Source organism: Tursiops truncatus, chromosome 9, assembly GCF_011762595.2.
Source record: "Tursiops truncatus isolate mTurTru1 chromosome 9, mTurTru1.mat.Y, whole genome shotgun sequence".
Classification (NCBI taxonomy): domain Eukaryota; kingdom Metazoa; phylum Chordata; class Mammalia; order Artiodactyla; family Delphinidae; genus Tursiops; species Tursiops truncatus.
In genome coordinates, this window is record NC_047042.1 from 76966151 (window position 1) to 76989836 (window position 23686).

The window sequence follows — 23686 nt, forward strand, 5'->3', positions numbered from 1 at the left end:
CAAGCAGAGTGAGACTTTGAAAATGCAAATTGAAACACTTCAGTGTCTTCCCAGCTTTGTTACATCAAGAGCCAAATCCTTACCAAGGCCTACAAAGCCAGCTGGTACCCTTCTTAGAACCCAGGCTGGAGCAAGTACTTTTCAGGGCCCAGTTTTCACCTCTCCCCAGCTGCACCACCAGTTGCCCCCACTCACCTACCACCAGATGAGGCGTCTGCAAGTCAATGAAATATGCACAACTGGAGTATACAGCCCACTTATAGAACATGCCCTGGTTCTCCAGAGGCCCAGAATTTCCTGCCCAGAGGTCTGCAAGCCTGCTTCCAGGGCTGCAATCTATTCTTCCATATGATCCACCTCTCTAAGGACAGGCTTCGCTGCAGCTGTGCACACCCCAGACCCAAGAGGTAACCAAGAGGCAGGTGTTGGCAGGGGTGAATGTGGAGCTTGGACAAAATCATCTGGGATGTCCACATATAGGTATAATCTCTCACAATACAGAATGGAGCTGACGGTGGAAAGCAAAGGGGGCAGACCAGGGAACAGAGGCCCTGCTTATTCACCAACCTGGACTCATGAGTCCAGGGATTTTACATTTAAACCTGGCCCCCTGGGTGTTATAAAGGTTAAAGAAGGGAGAGAGAACATATTTTATTTAAGAGTATGTTAGCTTGATTTGTAACTTTTAAATCTTCAGACATTGAATCATAGTGGGCCTCCATTTGCTTTTGCCCCTTGTCCTGTGCTAGGTGCGAGCTGCCTCCTAGTTTAGTTAATGCATCTCCTACCACTCCCTCCCTCCTCCACTTGCTCCTGTGGGCTGCCTTTCTGTTACTCAACCACAACTGGCATGCTTCTCCCTTATTAGGTCCTTCTTTCTGGAATGCTCTTCCCCAGATAGCTAAAAGCCTTGGCCCCAGACTTTACTGAAGTCTTTTCTCAAGTGAGGCCTCATCAGAGAGGCCATCCTCCTTCACCACATCAAACGCTTCCTGTCTATTGTCCTCTCTGCCCTTACACTCCTTCAGTTTTCTTCATAGCACTTTTGTAAAAGAGCACTACCTGGCCTTTTATCAAATAGCTTTCCCTCTGTTAGAATTAAGCTCCACAAAGGCAGGCACCTTTATCTGTTTTATTTACTGCAGTACACCCAGGTTCTACACACTTCTTGACAAGTACTAGACACTCTCTCTTCCTCTCTCACACACAAACATATCACACACATAACAGAAGTGAATGAACGAATGAATCTGCAATTTGCTCAAGATGTCAATTTAGGTAAGCAGAATGAGTAAATTGCCACAAGCTTTAACATTTTAAAAGTGTCTCCTCTTTCAGTAATTAAAAGGTGTACTACTTAGTTGATTTCAAAGAGTATTTGTTGGCAATGATAGAAAGAATTTCACATTTTTATAGTGATGTTTATTTTTGATCCATTTAAAATCCTTCAAACAACTGACAGTGCAGCTTCTGCAGAAATGTAATGAGAGTGGTGAGTGAGGGAGGAAAAGCCATTTGCGTACCTTAAGTACTTGTTATCACTTAATATATAGTATGTGGGTGGAATAAAGGCATAAAAGTTAAAGAGGAGAAACAGTTTCTACCTGATATAATGCATCATACAAAATATATATCACTTTATATATATATATAATGGTTTTATGTAGTTATATATGGAAACAATGGTTTTTCAAGTAACATCATACAAAGCATCCTTTTCTTTTTTAACATTTAATCCTTAGTGCTTAGTCAATAGTAGGCAGTTAAATATTTCTTGAATAAATAACTAAACTTAAATTGACTAGACTGACCTGGATTCAAAAAAGGAGACAAATATACAGAAAAAGAGCAAAGAGAAAAATTGCAGTAGAAATTATACAAATGATTGGTTTATTTACTAAAACAATAGAAAAAGATGAAGAAAGTACATATACTCAGGAGCTAGAATCCAAGATTATATACATTCTAAGTCATGTTTCCTTGACTTAAAATTTACACTACTCTGGGCTTCCCTGGTGGCGCAGTGGTTGAGAGTCCGCCTGCCAATGCAGGGGACACAGGTTCGTGCCCCGGTCCGGGAAGATCCCACATGCCGTGGAGCGGCTGGGCCCGTGAGCCATGGCCGCTGAGCCTGCACATCCAGTGCCTGTGCTCCGCCAACGGGAGAGGCCACAACAGTGAGAGGCCCGCGTACCACAAAAAAAAAAAAAAAAAAAAAAATGTACACTACTCAATTAGGTAATATGTTTCCCTATGAGGTGGCTATGTTTAATTCATGTAGATTATGACTTTTGCAAGTCTTATAACCATTTTATCACACCTGCTCTATCACTGTCTTGTTCCATAGTTCAGCCATTATCTTTCCTTCTTTCATAAGAAAAACACCCTTCAACCAAGTCCCAACTTGCTTCAAGAGTGCAGAAAAATCCTTTATGTGTTGTAGTATATCAAGTACTGAGATATGTGTCTTGAGGATTTATTTTCCAACCTGAGATAAGTTTAGACTTGTATCAGGGATTCCAAGGTAGAATTCACCTTGGTTTTTTTACAGTTGACACTCCGATTCTATCTCCTCTGAACTGTGACTCATCAGTCACTGAAAAACAGAAACAGTTGCTCAGGAGGGCTGGGCAAGTAATTCGGAAGACACATCCTTATCCATCATGAATTTCTGCCCAAAATACAGTCATGCTAAGTGCAAGGTGTTTGCAACAACAAAGTATAGGTCTGATGCCTATGAGGATGAGCCTCTGAGTCAGGCAAATTTCAGGATGAATCCAACATTATTTCAGCATTATTCTTTCAAAATATCAGTAAGTTTTGCCCTACCCACACAGTTCTAAATGCACAGAAATCCTTTCTGAAAAATGAACAAATCATCACATGTCTAGAAATTATAAAGCGTGGTGTTTCTCCTTTCTCTTTTCTAGCTAGTATGTTCCAGGAAAGCAGGGATCACGTCTGCCCAATTTACAATGTACCTGGTACAAAGTAAGCACTCCATCAACGTTTCTTGTTTGAAACAATTAAAAAGAAGAATGAAGAAAGTCTTTGGTAGCAGTTCTTATATAATGACAAAAAACATATCATACTTAAATATGGCAGTAATATGTTTTCTGGAATCTTTTATTGGTAGCCATAAATTGAGAAGGAACAACATGGTACCTGCTACCATGTACTTCCGCAGCCCCGGCTTCTCTTTTGAATTTCATTATGGCTCTTTTTCTATGCCATAAAGCCTGGGAAGTGAGAGTCACACAACCAATAGACATCTCCTAAGGCTCTACCTGTAAAAAGGCAGCATTTGGAGGGAAAAAGGTATAGTGCTCTCTCATTTCACACTGTATTGATTTCTGAATAGCTAGTTTTAGATAACATCTGACTATAAATATTTGATATACTCATATTAAAACAAATGTCTGGGACTTCCCTAGTGGCGCAGTGGTTAAGACTCCGCCTGCCAATGCAGGGGACACAGGTTCGGGCCCTGGTCCGGGAAGATCCCACATGCCGCGGAGCAACCAAGCCCGTGTGCCACAACTACTGAGCCTGCTCTCTAGAGCCCGCAAGCCACAACTACTGAACCCACATGCCACAACTACTGAAGCCCTCGCACCTAGAGCCCGTGCTCCTCAACAAGAGAAGCCACCACAATGAGAAGCCCGTGCACCTCAATGAAGAGTAGCCCCCGCTCGCCACAACTAGAGAAAGCCCTCGTGCAGCAATGAAGATCCAACGCAGCCAAAAATGAAAATTAATTAATTAATTAAAAAAAAATAAAAATAAAACAAATGTCTGAAGTTCCTCTTGCAAACTTCATCCAGGATAGCCTAAGTTTTGGAAGGCTTTGGTTGTTAATCATCCCATTGGATTTGGTCAGCATTTCCCCCAAAGTGAGATCTTTAAAGTACTAGTTTAAGCAGATGTTCCTGTGTGGACTAGGGTCGGCGGAAGGCATTTTTCTTAGAAAATGACGACGTGCATTAGCATATTTAAGATTCTAAGTCGTACAGTTAAAAGAAGGTTCATTTTGTTAAGACCAGAATTCTCCACTAACATTTTTCTAATCTGGAAATTTTCTTTTAAATCCAAATACGTATAAAACCACCCTACAACACTTTCACGGAAGCAGCACCAGCACAGATTGCTCTACGCAGCTGCATGTCTGCAAACTCTACCCGTTAAACCTCATGATAAGTAGGGTTATGCTGATGTTTTTGAAAAACCTTGCTTCAGGAGTCTAAGACTATTTTGTTTATTCTGAATGTTTGCCATATGTCCTAGAACGCTTAAGCCATCTCCCTGTGGGCCAACTGGAGATCTTAACAGTGCTCTAGCTATAGGGGTAGACAAAAGTTCAGTACCTGGAAACACACTGTGAGATTATAATTTAATGTGATCCCAAACACGCGAAAACACCATCAAATGAAGGACAAGAATTCCTGGGAATTTCCTGGGAAACCCAGGGAAATGCAAATGAGCTTCACTTCCTCCTCAAAACAGATGACGTGAATATCCAATCAAAGTGTGTTTGGAGATAAAGGAAAATGTGGAGGAGGCCTTGGGCTGTATATGTGAATGCAACCAATGAGCTGCCTTTATTTCATGTCTCCCAGTGAATGAATCTATGTTTCAGGCTCCTTAGGAAAAACCACTCTATAAACCAGTTTATGATTTTCTTTCTCCGATCATTGCAGCTGGTCATTACGGAAAACGATGATCTCAGAGTCGGCTGTTCCTGCCAGAGAGCTTGCACACAGAGAGATGCCTTTGTGAAGCCAGCCATAGAAACCTGCAGAAAATTGGCCTTCTTTCCTTAATAGAACCATGCGAACAAAGATGAGTTTGTTGCTGACTCAGAGCTGAAAGCTTTGTTTTGTAAAGCTCTCTGAATATACTGCACTCTGCCAAAGAAGAAGGGCTCCTTCTTAAAAAAAAAAAAGAAAAAAAAATGAGGAAGAACAGTCAGCGGAAACCAGACAACAAATCAAAGTGCACACCCTTGGGGTGGATATTTGTGACCAAAGCGGCCTGAAACTTTTTTTTTTTTTCGGTGAATACTGGTCACATTTCACAAGCTGAATAAAAATGAAAGGAAGAGGAACTTTAATTGATGGGATGCCTTTTGATTTGCAGAGCAAAACTGCCAGAGCAGATGTACCAGCAAAGAGGATTAGATTGTCCCTGCTATGATGCACTGCAATTTTCTTTTTTCCCCTGTAGTAACCCCATTGAAGAGAGGCTGTCTTTAGTGTCTAAGATCCAGCACTGCAAAGAAACTGTTGTCTTTGGGCACAATGGGCCACTCTCGCAAGGCCAGACAGAATATGTGAGGAGAGAACTAATATCCCTTTAAATCTTGGCAAGACAGTTTCAGTTTTACTATTTTTAAAAGGCAAAAATAAAAGAGAAATTTGTGGATACATTCAAAGTTGATAAAATATTCATTCGAGTGAATCGTAAAACATTCATGACTACTGTTCGTCATTTTGAAAACTCAGATTGAATCAAGAAGGACTCACTGCTCATCTTCTTTCTTAATTTAATCAGTCCAGGGTGTTTGGAGGGTTTGTGTGTTTGTTTGTTTTGATTTGTTTTTTGGTTATTGTTGAGATGCTCATCTAAAAAAGGTAGCGCTGTCATTGAAAAGGAATAATTACCAGAATGTTCATTTTAATTGCCCTCCAAGAAACCAAAATGATCTGTAAATCATGCCGATGGTAAATGGTGTGCTTCAGTGAGTCTCAAGTGAGGGGAGAAGTAATGCATTGTTATTGTTATTATCCTTAATACGCTTGTGAGAGGAAAACAAGGATTGGAGAAGTGTATTTGTTCTTAATGTCTAGTGCCAGATCGTTTTGTATTTTTCACTTCTGGGAAAAGAGTAAAAGGGAAAAATGCTACTCAGCTGGGGTCTGATTCTACTGAAAATAGCTGTGGTTCTCTGTACGGCTCGGGTTGTGGAAAAGCATGAATGCTGGCACCACCACAGACTCACTTATTCAAGGGAAAAGTGAGGTCAACCTACTGAGGAAGTGAAAGAAATAATCCTCTCTGCCTCTCCCCATTCTCCGCACTACAGCTCCTTAGTGATGAGCTGCAAATCTGCCCCAGGGTAGGGAAAAGTATTTATGCAAATGAGTTCCTTCTGCACTGGCTGGCTCTGGGGTCAGTCTGTCTCTTTTGCAGCTCTGAGGCTTTGTCTTCTGACAACAACAAATAAATATGCAGCTCACGCACACACACAAACATGCAACCACACAAATAAGCCTGGATCCCCCTCTGTTTCAACAGCAGTTGTCACTTCTTAAGACAGAATTAATACTCATGTGAAAAATAACTTTCACATTATGGTCTAAGTGATTTGTCCAGGAACGTCTAGTTCTATGGGTACCAGTGCAGGCTGACCGAACAGCTAAGGAAGAGTGACCACATCTGCTTCCCCACTCTCCTTCTCATTCTGATAGGAAGAGAAAGTTCTCAGGGTTCTTTTATCACATCCTGAATAATTGTGCGATACTCCATTGGATTTCTCTTTCCCTCATCTAAATCAGCGCCAACATAAAGTATCATCAGGACAGAGTACCTCCACCCCAGGCCCAGTCTCCTCATGGCCTTATTAGACACATTTACACATAGAGCACATATCCTTGAGAGACTGGTGGGACCCTGCACATAACACAGGCCAGGTAATGGCACTCAGAGAGAGCCTTGAAGGGCCATATCAACACGCACTAGTGTTTAGAGGAATTTCAGGCACATGGACAATGGCCCAGACATTGACCAGTCTGCATGTTCACATACAAGCCTAATAAAATCCTAGTAGCGTAGATTAGGCCAGTAGAGTCTCATTGCTTATTTTGTTTCTACAGTTACACAAAAACATTGTGGACAAAGAAAAGGCCCTGATGTTAAGTACTATGCGAAAGAAAATCAGACAAACTATATTGTGTTCCTCTTGGTTTTATCCTCAGCAGAGCCAGAAGACAGCAGCTGGGAATCTTCCTTTGCTTAGCTATTTAATGTATATAATTAAAGCCTCTTACTACTCCCCTAAATTTTCTCACTGCCATGCTAAACCATCCCAGTTCCACTGACCTTTTCTCAAAGATCCTATTTTCCAGGCCTCTAATCTCCTTGTATCTGAACACTAGACCTCTCTCAAATTCTTTATTCTTCCCAACTCTCGCCATCATTTCTAGGAGCATGTTTCATAAATGCAGCTGTACTTCTCTTCCAGGCTATCAAGACATCTTATTCGTATCTTCATTTCTTCAGTTGAGCAAATAAGTACTTACTGTGAAACTACTGACTACACTGTGGAAGGTGCTGTTGGGGGAAATTGTCTTGAAAGTACAAATCCAGTGTCCAGGAAGTTCACTCAATTCCTTAAGATACAGATATGCATCCAACATCCCTTGGCTTAAGGCAGGATGAAATAAGTGCTCTTACAGAGGTTTAAGAGACATGCATGGGCGAGCAAAGGGATGAGTAATGTTATCAGACTAAGGGGCAGTGAGACAGAGTTCAGGAAACACTGTCCATGGATAGGTGACATTTTAGCCCATATTGGAAAAGGAGTAAGATTTGAGTTAGGTAATGAGTGATCCCTAAAGGAAGGCTTGGTGGGTCAAGGTCAGCCTTCTAACTGTACAAGGTGCTACGCAACACCTTTACTGTCATCATAATTTCTCAGCAGGGTGACTGGTGGAAGCGTGCACTTTCCCTGGGTACAAACGCCCTATTGATGTTCTCAGTCTACTAGTGATGAAGTCTCCCCGGGTCCTACGGGCCAGGAAGGGGCCCATATTGATGTTCTTCTTGACCTCCCTCCTTTCTCATCAATGTAAGGAGGTTTAGTGGATGAACCTATTCAGAAATTTTAGCAAGTTGACATAAAAATGAGCTGAATGTCCAGAGAGCTTCTTAGATGTTCTGGGGTGAATAGTGTAGACTCATTGAAAAATTGAACATAGCGATTAAAATCATACTATCTGTTCACTTCATTTCAGGCACCCTATTCTTTGGCCACATTTCCCAAGTGGGCATTAGGAAAGTGTGGCTGAAACGTATTTCCATGGTTCTTCCCTCTCTGGTTTCCATATACTGTTTCCTCACTGTGAAAGCCCTCTTGCCTTTTGCCAACTCCTCAACTGAGTTTTTTCTTTAACCTGTTGAATTCGTTTAAGATCCGGAGGCAAATGACATGTTCTCTGTGGTGTCTATCTCAGACCAAATCCAAGCAGAAATATTCAGTAGCTCCACTCCGCTCTCCAAGCACTTTGTACATAGGGTAAAGGTCTTTTAGCCAATCTTTACTGAACAAACGCAGCAGCACGCTGAATTCACCATCACCCTTCCCACTCCCCATGAAAGCACATGGACCGTTGTCCATGCTTGCTCAAAGCTCCTGACAGGTAATATCTCTCCAGTGCACTGTGCCCATCTCCCCCTGCCTGTGAGCTCTATGCTTACCAAGCAGCAGTTGATTTGTTCCACTCTCTACGTCATTTGTATTTAATACTTTCATTATTTATTTAATATGTAAGCCAACACAATATGAATGAAATGAAAACCAAGTTACCTTGTGGGCACGCCTCTAAGCAAAATTTCTATTGAGTGAGATATGGGTTAGACAATAATAAAAGATTAAGGGAAAAAATTGTAAAAAATGTAACAGATTCTATAAATGTCTTATAAGTTTGTTTTCCAAGTGACTTTTTTTAAAATTTATTTAATTTATTCATTTATTTTTGGCTGGGTTGGGTCTTTGTTACTGCGCACGGGCTTTCTCTAGTTGTGGCGAGAAGAGGCTACTCTTCCTTGCGGTGCACAGGCTTCTCATTGCAGTGGCTTCTCTTGTTGTGGAGCATGGGCTCTAGGTGTGCAGGCTTCAGTAGTTCTGGCTCACAGGCTCTAGAGCACAGGCTCAGTAGTTGTGGCGCATGGGCTTAGTTGCTCCGTGGCATGTGGGATCTTCCCGGACCAGGGATCGAACCCGTATCCCCTGCACTGGCAGGCAGATTCTTAACTACTGTGCCACCAGGGAAGTCCCGAACCAGTAGGTTTGATGAAGGAGGTCTGCTTTGGTGATTTTCCAGAGGAAATTGGATCTTGTCTGTCATAGGAAATGAGACTGTTTTTCCTTCTCTAATCAGAGTGTTATGAATGGCATATGTTTGTTAAAACTTTTGGTCACAAAGTCTACATAAGGGGACCCCATTGGACATCAACGTCATAGTTCCAGAAAGATTAGAACCTATGGATAAACGTTGTTGCCCCAAGTCTGCAAAAGCCAAAAGGAAAATCAAATAAATCCCCTATTGATATCTCACAAATCATCGGAGAGATTGTTCAAGCATTCGCTTTCCTTATTCTACTGTGTCTTCACTTGAGAAAATAAGTAGCACGGGGAGAAATGGTAATAGTGATGAGGAAATTAAAGTGTCTCCTGACATTAGAAGTAAATTGGAGTCTTCATTTGGCAAGCATCCGAGGAAATGTTAGCATTCAGGAAATCTAGAGTTTACTGAGTCAGTGGACAGGGCCCTCAGTGACTGAAGAACATGAGGCTAAGTCAAAAGGAAAGGGACATAAAGTCTGTCAGACTGACGCAAGAAGAAATCAGCATTGCTTTTACTGTTGCACACCTGCCTCCTATTAAGTTACCTGGCATTTTGGTGTTCTCTTCTCCATACTGAAGACTGATTTGATATTAATCATTTACATTTTGGTGTGAATAGTTCAGAATTAGAAATGATAAAGAGAAAACCACCTGGGCTTCTTTTTAAAGATCTTGGGTCTGCAAGAGCACACGTGGCAGCAATGTTTCTGGTTCTCATAACAATTACATAGAATTTGAGGAACAATATCATAAAGAGGTTATTATTAGGTTTATAATAATCATTTATTCAATCTGTTTTTTTCTCTGTAATGAAAGCTGCTATTTCTTCAGCATCTTCTAAGTGCTGAGTGTTCTCCATACAATATCTTATTTAATTCTCATAACCAACTGCCACTCTTCATTCGCATGCCAGATACCTGAGCTCTCCTGATTAAAGAAACATGTGATGAAATATTGATCGGGTGACTAACCCCTGTAATGTGTCAGGTAGGTAATTTGTAACTCTAGTGTTTAGAGAAAAAAAAAATCTTTATTTATTTAGGAGATGTGTATCTCTAGAAGGTGACTATGGTAGGAATTTTAAATCAAGGAAATATGAATAAAATTTGTATTCAGACTAGCCTTTTGAGGGCCCTCACATTAGACAAAATAGCTGCCTTGTCTGTTTCTTTATAGAACCAGCCCTGTTGAAAATGTGCTCGGAGAGCAGAGAGCTTCAGTAACCTTGGTAATGACACGGGAATCCACAGACTTTCCATGACTCATCAGGAAGTGCCATTTGGACAATTTTAGTTGAAGAAAGCAACCAGCTCCCAGCTCAACACTTGTACACCCTTTTCTCTGTCAATAGCTCTAGAACCGGATTTAGAAGACACGTGCCTCTAAATATTATGTAACTGGATATAGCAGCTCTTTATAAATGGTGGTAGAAACCTTAAACCCTTAAACACTAGCAGCGTCTATGGAGCTTGACATAGAAACTCAGGCAGTCTCCCTTCCAAGCCTCCTCTGACCCCATGTATAGCAAGACATCTGCTACAAGAAGGTAGTAAGAGGAATAATTACAGAGATATATCTGAGGAAGAGGCACAGTTCATAGAAGAAACACATTTTTTTTTTTTAAAGAAGATGTTGGGGGTAGGAGTTTATTTATTTTTGCTGTGTTGGGTCTTTGTTTCTGTGCGAGGGCTTTCTCTAGTTGTGGCAAGCGGGGGCCACTCTTCATTGTGGTGCGCCTGCCTCTCAGTATCGCGGCCTCTCTTGTTGCAGAGCACAGGTTCCAGACACGCAGGCTCAGTAGTTGTGGCTCACGGGCCTAGTTGCTCTGCGGCATGTGGGATCCTCCCAGACCAGGGCTCGAACCCGTGTCCCCTGCATTAGCAGGCAGATTCTCAACCGCTGCGCCACCAGGGAAGCCCAAAGAAACACACTGGAAGAAGAAACATAGTTCACAAAAGATTTAAAAGCACTGGATCTTGAAGTCATAAATCTTTGTTTTGGAGAACTGGTACTTTCTAGGAGCTGACTTGAGTTGTATAGATAGACCAGAAATAACACAGGGTACTGACAAAATTTTAAGAAGAAATAGAAAGTTGGAAGAGGATTTAGAGCGAGTAAGGAGGTGGGGAAGTCCTCGAAGTCCTCGAAGATGTGACACGTAGGCAGAGTCTGGAATAAAATGAGAGAGCGAGTCTTCCAGAGGGTACACTCTCTCAAAGTGATGCCTTTTTAACAGCACTAGTTAAGACCACAGTGAAAAGTTATTAGAGTGAGCAGTGTAAAATACACAGTTGAAGGAATGGTGGTCACATGATATGTCAAAATAAAAAGGTAGTGAGACAGACATGTCTCATATGTGATGACGCCCTCTCCAGTCCATAGCAGTCTGCCCCTCTCCCAGCATTAGGACATGGCTAGGGCTTGGATCCAGGTGAGGCTTCTGTGTCATTCTGATGTTGCCGACACCCTGGTTTTCAAGTACTTTCTCTAAGAGCTGACCTCTTTGAGCACTAGTCCTTCTTCACCAGACCTAGTCTCGGGAGTACCTGAATGGTGGGAAGAGGGCACCATTTTTCTCTTTGTGGGTGTAGGAGTGGCAGTCAGGACCTTAGTGCACCTGTTGTATCTGCCTAAGGCTGGTTCCAATTAGACTCCTCCCAATGGAAACAAGCGAAAGTTAGTTAATATTGTTGGTATTTTCCTTTTTAGTGGTTCAGCAATTATTCATCTCATGATAGGTCCTTGAATAAGAGTCCTCCAAGAGATACCAAGCATGGCTCTGATGTCATGGGATTTATGTTTAAGGATACTTTTTCCGTGGTATAGCCTCTTGACTTGCATGACATTATATACTCTTTGTCTCTTTCAGTGAGTCCTGTTTTACTAGCATCTAAAGTAAGAGTCTCTTCCAATACAGAAGAAATTGCTATTATGAATAAATAGACTATTTCCCTGAAATTGCAACTTTTAGAAAAGTATCCAGGAGTGGATTTAGATGAGTGACCTGTAAGTGATTCTTACAGGTGACTCCTGCACGGTCAAGCAGAAAATTTCAAAGGAAGAACCTATATTTGTTTCCGGAAATCTTCAGGATTCACTGAGTCTGAAACACATTGGTTTGCTTCTCTGCCATCTTCAGCTTACCAAACCTAGGTACAGAATTTTATCACCTTTAATAAATGTATATCCTTCCACGATATAAACTTTGAAGTTTGGGGTGATCCTCTCCCCCACAGCATACATTTTCTTCCTATTCATTTAATAATACTTAAGAATATCTATGATTTATTTTAGTGTTTGGTCAAGTACTATAGAAAATACTTTAGTTTGGTACAAAAAATTACAATAGCGAACATGTATTTAGTGTGTTATATGTTGAGTGCTCTACATGAATATTTTATTTCATCCTTACTCTTTTAGGTAGGTATGATTATCATTGCTCCTGTTTTATAGTTAATAAAACTGAAGCTTAGTGAGGTTATATTAATCTGAATTTTCACAGCTGGGAAATGTGGTCACTAGTTTTCTAACTCAAGCAGTACAGCCCCACACTCCCACACATAACTGTCATGCCATGCAGTCCCCCTAATTAAATTCTGAATCGCTAAAACTTTAACATAAATACAGTGTGTGATGTCCAGCACTTTAACCTCTTCATTTTGTCACACTCTCTCCTATGCCAGCAGGTACTTGATAACTAAGTGGGCTCTGACGCATACCAGGCATGTTCATCAAATTATATATCACCTCTACCACTGTAACCTGGTTTTTTTCCTAGAGCTTCTACCTTCATAGCATTTATGGAGAAGAAACCCTTCCCTCTTCAATATTGCTGATAAGGTCATTGTTGAAGTCTTAATATCCAGATCTGTGGATAACTCGTGTCAGAGATAGTTTCTAAAGGATTTTTTACATAAGTACTATTCAAAATGAGTCTGTAGACCAGCTTCCTGAACGTGATCTGTTTTGTTACCAGTATGTAATGCAATAAGGAGCTTGTGTCAGAATGTAAATCATCGATGTCACTGTCTTAGTCCACTTGGGGATGAAGGGGAGCAAAATTTTCCCACCCCAAAATGTCTCTTTGGCATGCAAATTATTTTGTGCTGAAAACAATCAAAGCCCCAAAGACTCAGGAATCAACGTGGATCTTCCTCCTTCCTAATTGCCTGAAGAGTGCAGATAGAGGGCCTGTTCCAGGACAGGAGCTGTGCTATGTGGACAGGAAGAAGCCTAGCAAAATCTGTTAAAGTTCCTCTGTGTCCCGTTGTCTCTGCATAGCCTAGCAAACATCTGTTTACCAAACATTTGCTTTTCCTTCTCTAGGTCAGTTGACCTCCTCCCCTTTGAGATCCCAAACTACTACCCTCAACATCTTTTGTCTGTAGCTGAAGATGGTATGTTAAGGTGAAGGTTTCAGCCATTTTGGTGAGCTACTCAGCTTTCCTGGGTCTCTCCCATGTATATGTATTATTAAACATTTGTTTGATTTTTCTCCTGTGAAGCTGTTTCATGCCAATTTAATTTTTAGGCCAGCCAGAAGAACCTAGAAGGGTACAAGAAAATTTCTTCCTCCCTGACAGCTGCTACAGCAAAATACCATAGACTGGGTAGCTTATAAACAATAGAAATTTATTTCTCACAATTCTAGAGGTTGGAAGTCAAAGATCAAGATGTGGGAGATTCAGTGCCTGGTGAGAGCCCACTTCTAGACAGTTGTCTTCTTGCTGTAACGTCACATGACTAAAGAGGCAAAGGAGTTTTCTTGGGTCTCTTTTATAAGAGCACCAATTCTACTCATGAGGGCTCTTCCCTCGTGACATCACCCCAAAGGCCCCACCTCCTAATGCCATCACCTTGAGAGTTAGGATTTCAACATATGAATTTGGGGGGAACATAAGCGTTCAGTCTGTTGCCATCACTAAGCACACCATCCAGTTCCTCTGACATTTTTTTTCCACATTAAGACTTTCTCAGTGAAGGATCTAGTGAATTGATTTGCATTCCCATGCAAGCTTTTTACTTCATCATGGACTGGCCCTTTACAGAGTGTGGCCCTACACTATGGCCTGTGATTGAGTAACACTATGTTTTACACCTATCCCATTTTTTTTTTTTTTTTTTTTTTGCGGTATGTGGGCCTCTTACTGTTGTGGCCTCTCCCGTTTGCGGAGCACAGGCTCGGGACGCGCAGGCTCAGCGGCCATGGCTCACGGGCCCAGCCGCTGCGCGGCACGTGGGATCTTCCCGGACCGGGGCACGAACCCGTGTCCCCTGCATCGGCAGGCAGACTCTCAACCACTGCGCCACCAGGGAAGCCCTACACCTATCCCATTTAAACAGACTTCAGGTGAGATTAGATCAGGCATATGATGTCTTCTCTGGATTTAGTCTCCCTCTTTTTGTCATCAGTATATTCCAAACACAATCGGTGTTTTGAGCAGGCCAAGAATCTTCAGGCTGTTCATACAGCGTTTTATATGAGCAACTAGAAAGTGACCAACTGGTGACCCAGAAACATTTTGACATACACATTTAAACTGGTAAAACCCAGCAGGAAATAAGGGTGATCTTATCCTTGTCTACCTCACACACTGGTAAAGTTCAATCCTGAGATTCAAAAATTATGTACCCAGTATTCAAGAATTATCTTAAATTCACAGAACAATGGAGCAATTTCCTTTAACTTTTCAATTCAAAATACAGTTACTTATCTACATTCTAATGATTTCTTGTCTTCTTTTGTGTCAGCCACTGGGTGGCTGGGTGATACAAAAGAGCTTCACGGTTCATAATAATTCTATTAATTAGGAATTAACTCAAGTGCTTATTCTGATGCTCTAATTCTGAAAAAACAATTCTCAGATTTATTCCAGGAAAGGTCAAAACTTCTTTTGAAATGAAAGCTTTCACAGAATCCCCATATATAAAACATATAAAGGTATAGCCTCCTAATTAGAGTAAAATCAGCGGGACTGAAACCCTTTCTACCCCCAACTATTGCAACCAGGAAGCACCTAAGATGCCTTCTCAGAGCCCTAAGGTTCTCTGCAACACAGTTTGAGAATCACTGTTACAGTCACCAATTTCTGGAGTATCATTTACAGACTACAGTTATCTGCAGTCATTTTCATCCTCCTTTTGAACTATAGTTAGCAATGTGCCATGAAACTGCTCATCTTTCTCCATGATTCCAGCTTTAGGGTCCAATTGCCAGAAGTTCTCACATATGGTGATAAAAGGCTTATCAATGTTTAAAACATAAAACTACATGACTCAAGCTCCCCAAGCATTCCCAACAGCATTTCCACTTCTCAATTCTGCAGCACTCTCCAGCCAGAGTTCAAGAGTTTTTTCTCCTAATGTGATAACAAACAACCTCTAAGAACAAAACATAGCTTTTAGTAGTGCCTTAAGTCAAGCAGTACCACTTACTCATCGTAAATATGTTCCAGAGCTTGGACCAAAAAATATATTCTGGGGACTTCCCTGGCAGTCCAGTGGTTAAGACTCCACGCTTCCACTGCAGGGGGCACAGGTTTGATCCCTGGTCAGGGAACTAAGATCCCACATGCTGCATAGCAAGGCCAAAAAAAAAAACATATTCCAAGCTTGTAGCCTACCTTAGCAATTTTGTCATAGATTTCTCTTTTTTCTACAGAAAGAAGATTTTTCTTAAAAGTTACAATATTGAAGTTAGGTGTTATTTTTCTATGTACTTCGTCCAAGATATTTCTCTCCCTGGGTCTCAAAGGTCATGGAAGATGCACAGGTCAACATTTGAACTGACTTTCTCTCCTAAACATCTTACCCACTGCATAATAGCCTCTATATCAGTCTGCAGAAGCCTTTGATATTTGCCAGCTATCATCATGGTTCATTGACATTCCCGAAAGTCCAAAGTTTTTCCTCTCAAAACACACAAAAATTACAAGAGCTTCAACTTTACCTATTACTCATGCTATTCACTGTCTAAATGAAACTGCTGCAAAAGTGTTTGATGTTTGCTTGCATGTTGTTTTTGTTTTGCAGAAAATATCCAAGAAGTGTGTGTGTGTGTGTGTGTGTGTTGTTTGTAGTAAGGGTGAAAAGAAGACATAAATCTTATCTGACACTTTTTCTAGAGTCCTGATCAAGAATTTGTACTGAAATCTGAATTTTCAAAAATGGTGGTAAGTTAGACATGTCTCATCTCATCAAATAGACTATAAACTCCTTGAGGATAGAAATCATGGCTTGTGTTGCTTTGGAGTTGCTGATGGTACTCAGAATAGTGCCCCTTGAGAGTACTTTTGGAATCAAATAAAATCAACCTAGAGGGTTAAATTAAGCCATAGAGCAGTTCCTACACTGTTCTTAAATCTTGTAAGTGTCCTTCTGTAATTCATTAAGTTTAGACTTGACATATAACTTACTATATGGTGCTATAATTGAATGACAAAAATGGCATTGAATGACAAAAGCCATCACTGCCTACGCAGTTTTTCTACTTCTTTGGTGGACTACTGACATAAGAATTTAAAAAGCGTGACTATTGGGTATAAGGTAGGCTCAAGGATGTATTATACTACACGGGAATATAGCCAATATTTTATAATAACTGTAAATGGAAAGTAACCTTTAAAATTGTATAAAAAACATTTAAAATTTTTAAAAAATAAAAAGCATTTAAGGAAAATGTGGCTAGCAGTGACATATCCTCAAACATCTGAAAGGATTAGACTTAACATTGTTTACAAGGGCAGAAATTGCAGAACTTAAAAATGAAATTGTACAGTACACAATTAGGTTTGAGATGATTAGGTGGTATCTGCAGTATTAAGTAAAATCACAAGTGTCAATAGTAGGCAACTATTTTTGCATAAACACTAACTTACAAAAGAAATTAAAATGTTGAGATGATTAATTTCTTTTCATTTATCCAAAATGAATATACCCTTATGGCACTCCACAAGGAGACAATATGCATTTTTTACAATTTAGATTACTTACTTCCAAAAGAATGAAAGATCATCAGTGAGAACGTTGTCATCGTGTTTAGTGATGAATGTGAATCGATGAGCATATTTGCAAAGTAGCAACACGGAGACAGTAGCCTAAATGTTCACCTTAAAATTCAATCAGTGGCTGTCTCTTTGCACAGGGTGGCTATGGACTGCTCATCCCTGACTTATGTAGAAGGCCACATAAACATTTGTCTTATATTTTGAACGGTAAATTTGGTTGTTTTAGATATTTATGTTACCAATTTCTCTGCATCTCTCCTTGACTTACTTATGTTGTTGCTACAGCTACTTTTATTAAACAGGAAACACTTTATCTTGCCTTCAAAAGCTAAAATACAGGCAAAAACTAATGTCCACCATGATTCTATGTATGTATGTATGTATGTATTCAGTCATTGTTGCTTAGCAACATAATGATTCTTCCTATAGAGAGGTGCAAAATATATATATACACATATATATAAGCATGTATAAAATCTTGTAAAAATGAATACCATTTAATAAACTACCTTATCGTTTCCAAACACAAAATATCTCTTTGCATACTGATATTAACATTGTAGCATATAAGTTATTAATATTTTAGAAAAACATTTAGAAAGCAGTAGTACATTAAAAATATACTCTAGCAAAAAAGTCTAAGAAAGAAAAAAGGCAAGAAACTGGAAATCTAAAACTCAATACTATGATCTTTACTTTCACCATCAATGCTAATAAAAACCACTCAGGAGAGGCAGAGAGGGAAGAGAAAATAAACTTGCTAGAAAACAGTATAAAATGATTAAGACCTTTAGGACAATCAGTCCTGGACTTTATCCTAAATAGCTGAAAAATGATACAAGTATTCTCTAGAGTTACCATATACATAAGAGCTATTTATTAGAATGCAAGATAATTTGGAACTGTAAAACTCTGCCAAAATAGTCTAACATGTTTTTGATATCTCAAAAGATGTTTCAGGGCTTCCCTGGTGGCGCAGTGGTCGAGAATGCACCTGCCAATGAAGAGGACACGGGTTCGAGCCCTGGTCCGTGAAGATCCCACATGCCACAGAGCAACTAAGCCTGTGCACCACAACTACTGAGCCTGCGCTCTAGAGCCCGTGAGCCACAACTACTGAAGCCCACATGCCACAACTACCGAAGCCCACGCACCTAGAGCCCTTGCTCCGCAACAAGAGAAGCCACCGCAATGAGAAGCCTGCGCACCACAACGAAGAGTAGCCCCCGCTCGCCACAACTAGAGAAAAGCCCGTGCGTGGCAACAAAGACCCGACGCAGGCAAAAACAAGTAAATTAAATTAATTTATATAAAAAAAGATATTTCAGCTTATTTTAAGTATCTTAAGGTCTCATTATAAACAATTCTTATTGCACAATACAGTGAAAGTTATCTTAGTTTTCTTATTTTTTCCTAATTCTGAATGAAAGAGATGATTATACAGCCAATACCTGACTTAAAAACAGTTGATGCTTCAAAATTGATCCCTAGTCAGTTGTTTGAAATTGTTAATATATTTTCCCTTTTTAAAAAGTTATAGACTTCTGCTTCCACCCAAGATGGAGAAACAGGGACAAGATCTATCCTCCTACCTGAAACAACAAAAAACTGAAAATATACGAGACAATGACTTGCAAGGCACTGACATCAGGCAACAAAAGACAGCGATCACTAAGAGATGGGAAACAAAGAGACGAGCCCTATGACTGTCATGAGAGAGTTTCCAGAGCATAGTGGAGGAAGGAAAAAACCAGGTGGAGATTGGAGACTCCCTGAGCCGAGAAGATGGAACTGATACTCCAAAGAGACAGAAGCATCTGGGGTTCTCAGGAAAGAGTAGCAAAAGGAGAAATTGCACACAGAAAGAATATCATAATACCTGAAGATCTGTAAGTCACCCCTGTAAGTATTCACCTGTGTACTGATCCATGCATGCACTGAGGAAACTACATGAGGCTTGGGAAAGAACCACCCAAAATAATTAAGGGTTACAATGCCCAATGCTCACACAAGGCAGGGAATAGTGCCTGTTGCCACCACCCAAATTAAATAACCCTCAAAAACTGAGGGACAGTAGTAGAGTACACACAAGTTTTTTTTACCTCAGTAATAGAAAATGATTAGCTAAAAAATAAGCACTGCTCTGATACCTAACAAATCTTAAAAGTAACACCTGAAATAATCAATTTCTTAAGAAATGTAACTACCTCACAGAACAAAGTGCAATAATATTTATAAAAATAGACATAAACTGTACCCAATAAAGTAAAATTTACAATGCCTGGTGAAATTCACAATGCCAATCAAAAATTATCAGACATGCAAAGAAGCAAGAAAATATGACTCATAAGAAGTAATTCAATTGAGTAGGACCAACCCAGAACCAATACATACGTTAGAATTATCAAACAGGAACACTAAAACAGTTAAACTGTAGTCCATGTATTCAAAAAGGTATGTAGAGACATGGAAGATATTTTAAAAATTTAAAGACCTTAATAAAAATTCTAAAGACTAAAATAAAAACACTAGATGGAATAAATGGCAAAAAGAAAAATTAATGTAATGAAAACATGACAACAGAATCTATCAGAAAGGAAATACATAGAGCAAAGGGAATCAAAAAAGAAGTGGAAAAGCAACAGTGAGCTGTGGGGCAGTTTTAAGCAGCCTAATACACATGTAATTGGAGTCACAGAAGGAGAGGAGTTGGAGGATGGGACTGAATAATTTTTGAAGGTATAATGCTTAAAAACATTCCAAATTTGATGAAAATTATAATTGCATATCATACCTCAGTAAATCTGAGGTATGATATGCATGAAAAAAACTACCTCAAGTCACATTGTAATTAAATGGCTCAAAACCTGTGAGAAACAAACAAACAAAAAAACTTAAAAGCAGTCAAAGAAAAAATGGCACACTATGTAAGAGGAACAAAGATAAGGACTACATCAAATTTGTCACCAGAAACAATGCAAGAAAAAGATAGTAGAGCAATATCTTTATTACACTGAAAGAAAAAACTTAGAACATATCTTTCAAGAACAAAGGCAAATTAAAGACTTTCAGATATACAGAGGTTGAAAGAATTCATTACACACCTGCACGCCAAGACATGTTAAAGAATGACCTTCAGGCTGAACAAAATGATGCCAGAAGGAAATTCGATCCACACAAGGAATGAAGAGCACCAGAAAATACATAACTACCTGGGCAAAACATGAAGGAGCTTTGTACTATTATGTAAAGCTCTTTAAAAGATACTAATTGTTTAGGAAGAAAATATTTGCAAATGAATCAACGGACAAAGGATTAATCTCCAAAATACACAAACAGCTCATGCAGCTCAATATTAAAAAAAACAAACAACCCAGTCAAAAAATGGGCAGAAGACCTAAATAGACATTTCTCCAAAGAAGACATACAGATGGCCAGGAAGCACATGAAAAGCTGCTCAACATCACTAATCATTAGAGAAATGCAAATCAAAACTACAGTGAGGTATCACCTCACACCAGTTAGAATGGGCATCATCAGAAAATCTACAAACAACAAATGCTGGAGAGGGTGTGGAGAAAAGGGAACCCTCTTGCACTGTTGGTGGGAATGTAAACTGATACAGCCACTATGGAGAACAGTATGGAGCTTCCTTAAAAAACTAAAAATAGAACTACCATACGACCCAGCAATCCCACTACTGGGCGTATACCCAGAGAAAACCATAATTCAAAAAGACACATGCACCCCAATGTTCATTGCAGCACTATTTACAATAGCCAGGTCATGGAAGCAACCTAAATGCCCATTGACAGACGAATGGTTAAAGAAGATGTGGTACATATATACAATGGAATATTACTCAGCCATAAAAAGGAATGAAATTGGGTCATTTGTAGAGATGTGGATGGATCTAGAGACTATCATACAGAGTGAAGTAAGTCAGAAAGAGAAAAACTAATATGGTATATTAATGCATATATGTGGGACCTAGAAAAATGGTACAGATGAACCAGTTTGCAGGGCAGAAATAGAGACACAGATGTAGAGAACAAACGTATGGACACCAAGGGGGGAAAGTGGCGGGAGTGGTGGTGGTGGGATGAATTGGGAGATTGGGATTGATATATATACACTAATATGTATAAAAGAGATAACTAATAAGAGCCTGCTGTATAAAAAAAATACACATGTAATTGGAGTCACAGAAGGAGAGGAGTTGGAGGATGGGACTGAATAATTTTGAAGATATAATGCTTAAAAACATTCCAAATTTGATGAAAATTATAATTGCATATCATACCTCAGTAAATCTGAGGTATGATATGCATGAAAAAAACTACCTTAAACAATACTAATTGTTTAAACAAAAGTAGACACCATGTATCATGGGGTTTATAATAAATGTAAAAGTAAAATGTATGTCCATGTTAGTTCAAAGGCTGGCACAGAAGACATGGAAGCACACTCTAAAGTTAGCATACTATTGATTAAATGGTATAACATCATTTGAAGGGAGAGTGTAATGATCTAAAGATGTAAACTACAATCTTTAAAGCATCCATAAAATAGCAGAACAAAGATTTACAGCCATTCAGCCAACAAATGAATTAAAATTAAATCACAAAAAGTGTTCAGTTAATCCCAAAGAGGCCAGAACATTTTGGAAAAGGGAATAAAGAACTGGTGGGAGAAATAGAAATCAAGCAGCAAAATGATAGATTTAAATCAAACCATATGGAAAACCACAAAATATGGTCTAAACGGTCTAAATGGTCTAAACACCCCAATTAATAGGCAGAGGTTTTCCAGCTGGATAAATAAACAAGACACAACAATAGGCTGCCCATAAGAAATTCACTTCAAATATAAAGACACAAATAGGTTACACGTATGAGGATGGTAAAAGATACACCATGTTAACAGCAATCAAAAGAAAGCTGAAATCTTTATATCAATATCAGAAAAAGTAGATTTCAGAACAAAGAATACTATCAGATATAAAGAAGGCCATTTCCTAATGATAAATAGGTCAATTCATCAAGAGGACATAATAATCCTAGACATTTATACACATAAGAGAACTTCAAACTACATGAAATGAAAACTGACAAAACTACAATGAGAAATAGACAAAGCCATAACAGTAGAAGATTTCAATATCTTTCAATAATTGATAGAACAAGTAGAGAAAAGATCAATAAGGATATAGCAAATTTGAACATCATTATTAACCAACTGGCATAATTCACATTTATAGAACATTATACCCAGCAACAGAATACAAAATTCTTGTCTTCATGCACACATTACACTTCCAAGGTAGACCATATTCCAAGTCATACTAATATTTCAATAAATTCAAAAAATTCAAATCATACAAGTATGTTTTCTGACCACAGTAGCAGGAAATAAGTATTCCATAATAGAAATATTTGGGGAGAAAATCTCCAAATATTTGGAAAGCAAATAACACACCTCGATATAACCTATGGGTCACAAGAAATAAAAAGAGAAATTAGAAATTTTGATCTGATTAAAACAAAAATACAACATATAAAAATTTGTGCGCCGCGCCCTGCCTTTGCCCTTGCCACGCCACCTGCCGGGGAGCGAGTCAGGTGGCGGCACTGGCTGCGGCGTGGCTGCTCCTGGCGGCTGCCGCCTTCGCGCAGCGGCAGCAGGACTTCAAGACGGTCAGCATCCGGGGCAAGATGGTGTCGTTGGAGAAGCTCCGCGGCTCGGTGTCCCTGGTGGTGAACACGGCTAGCGACTGAGGCTTCCCAGACCAGCACTACCGGGCCCTGCAGCAGCTACAGCGGGACCTGCGGTCCCATCACTTCAACGTACTTGCGTTCCTCTGCAACCAGTTTGGCCAACAGGCACCCGACAGCAGAAGGAGATGGAGAGCTTTGCCCGCCGCACCTACAGTGTCTCTTTCCCCATGTTTAGCAAGATCGCAGTCACCGGCACTGGTGCCCACCCTGTCTTCAAGTACCTGACCTAGGCTTCTGGGAAGGAGCCCACCGGGAACTTCTGTAAGTACCTAGTGGCCCCAGTTGGAAAGGTGGTAGGGCGCTTGGGACCCAACCGTGTCGGTGGAGGAGATCGGGTCCCAGATTACAGTGCTTGGGAGGAAGCTCACCCTGAAGAAGCGAGAAGACTTAAAATCGCTTTCCCTCCTCTCCCACTGTCCCCTCCCCTCCCCCCGCTGTGCACAAGTGACCAAAGCAAACTCAAATGGTGCTACAAAGGGAGAGACTACTGACTCTACTTCCTTCACTCTTATCCCACCGACCCCATCACTCCTGTCGCAGGAAAATTCTAGTAGTTTGATTCTTTGAATCTTAGAGCAACCTATAGGAACCCCTGACCAGTGAGAGCTCCTGACCAAATGACTCAGTAAGAACCTCTAGTCCATGAAAACATGTGGCAAATGGAAGTATCTGAAGCAATAATCTCCTACCGGTTATGAACTCTGTAAAATGGGGCCAATTCCTACCTCACAGGGCTGTTGTGCAGATGAGGATGAAAGGCCTATGAAAGTGTCTAGGGC

The 23686-nt window shown here is 40.0% G+C and overlaps 1 pseudogene; it reads left to right on the forward strand.

The window, feature by feature from the left end:
* Window positions 1–11534: 11534 nt before the first annotated feature.
* On the forward strand, window positions 11535–23474 carry LOC101320263 (glutathione peroxidase 7-like; annotated as a pseudogene).
* The last annotated feature ends 212 nt before the right edge of the window (window positions 23475–23686 follow it).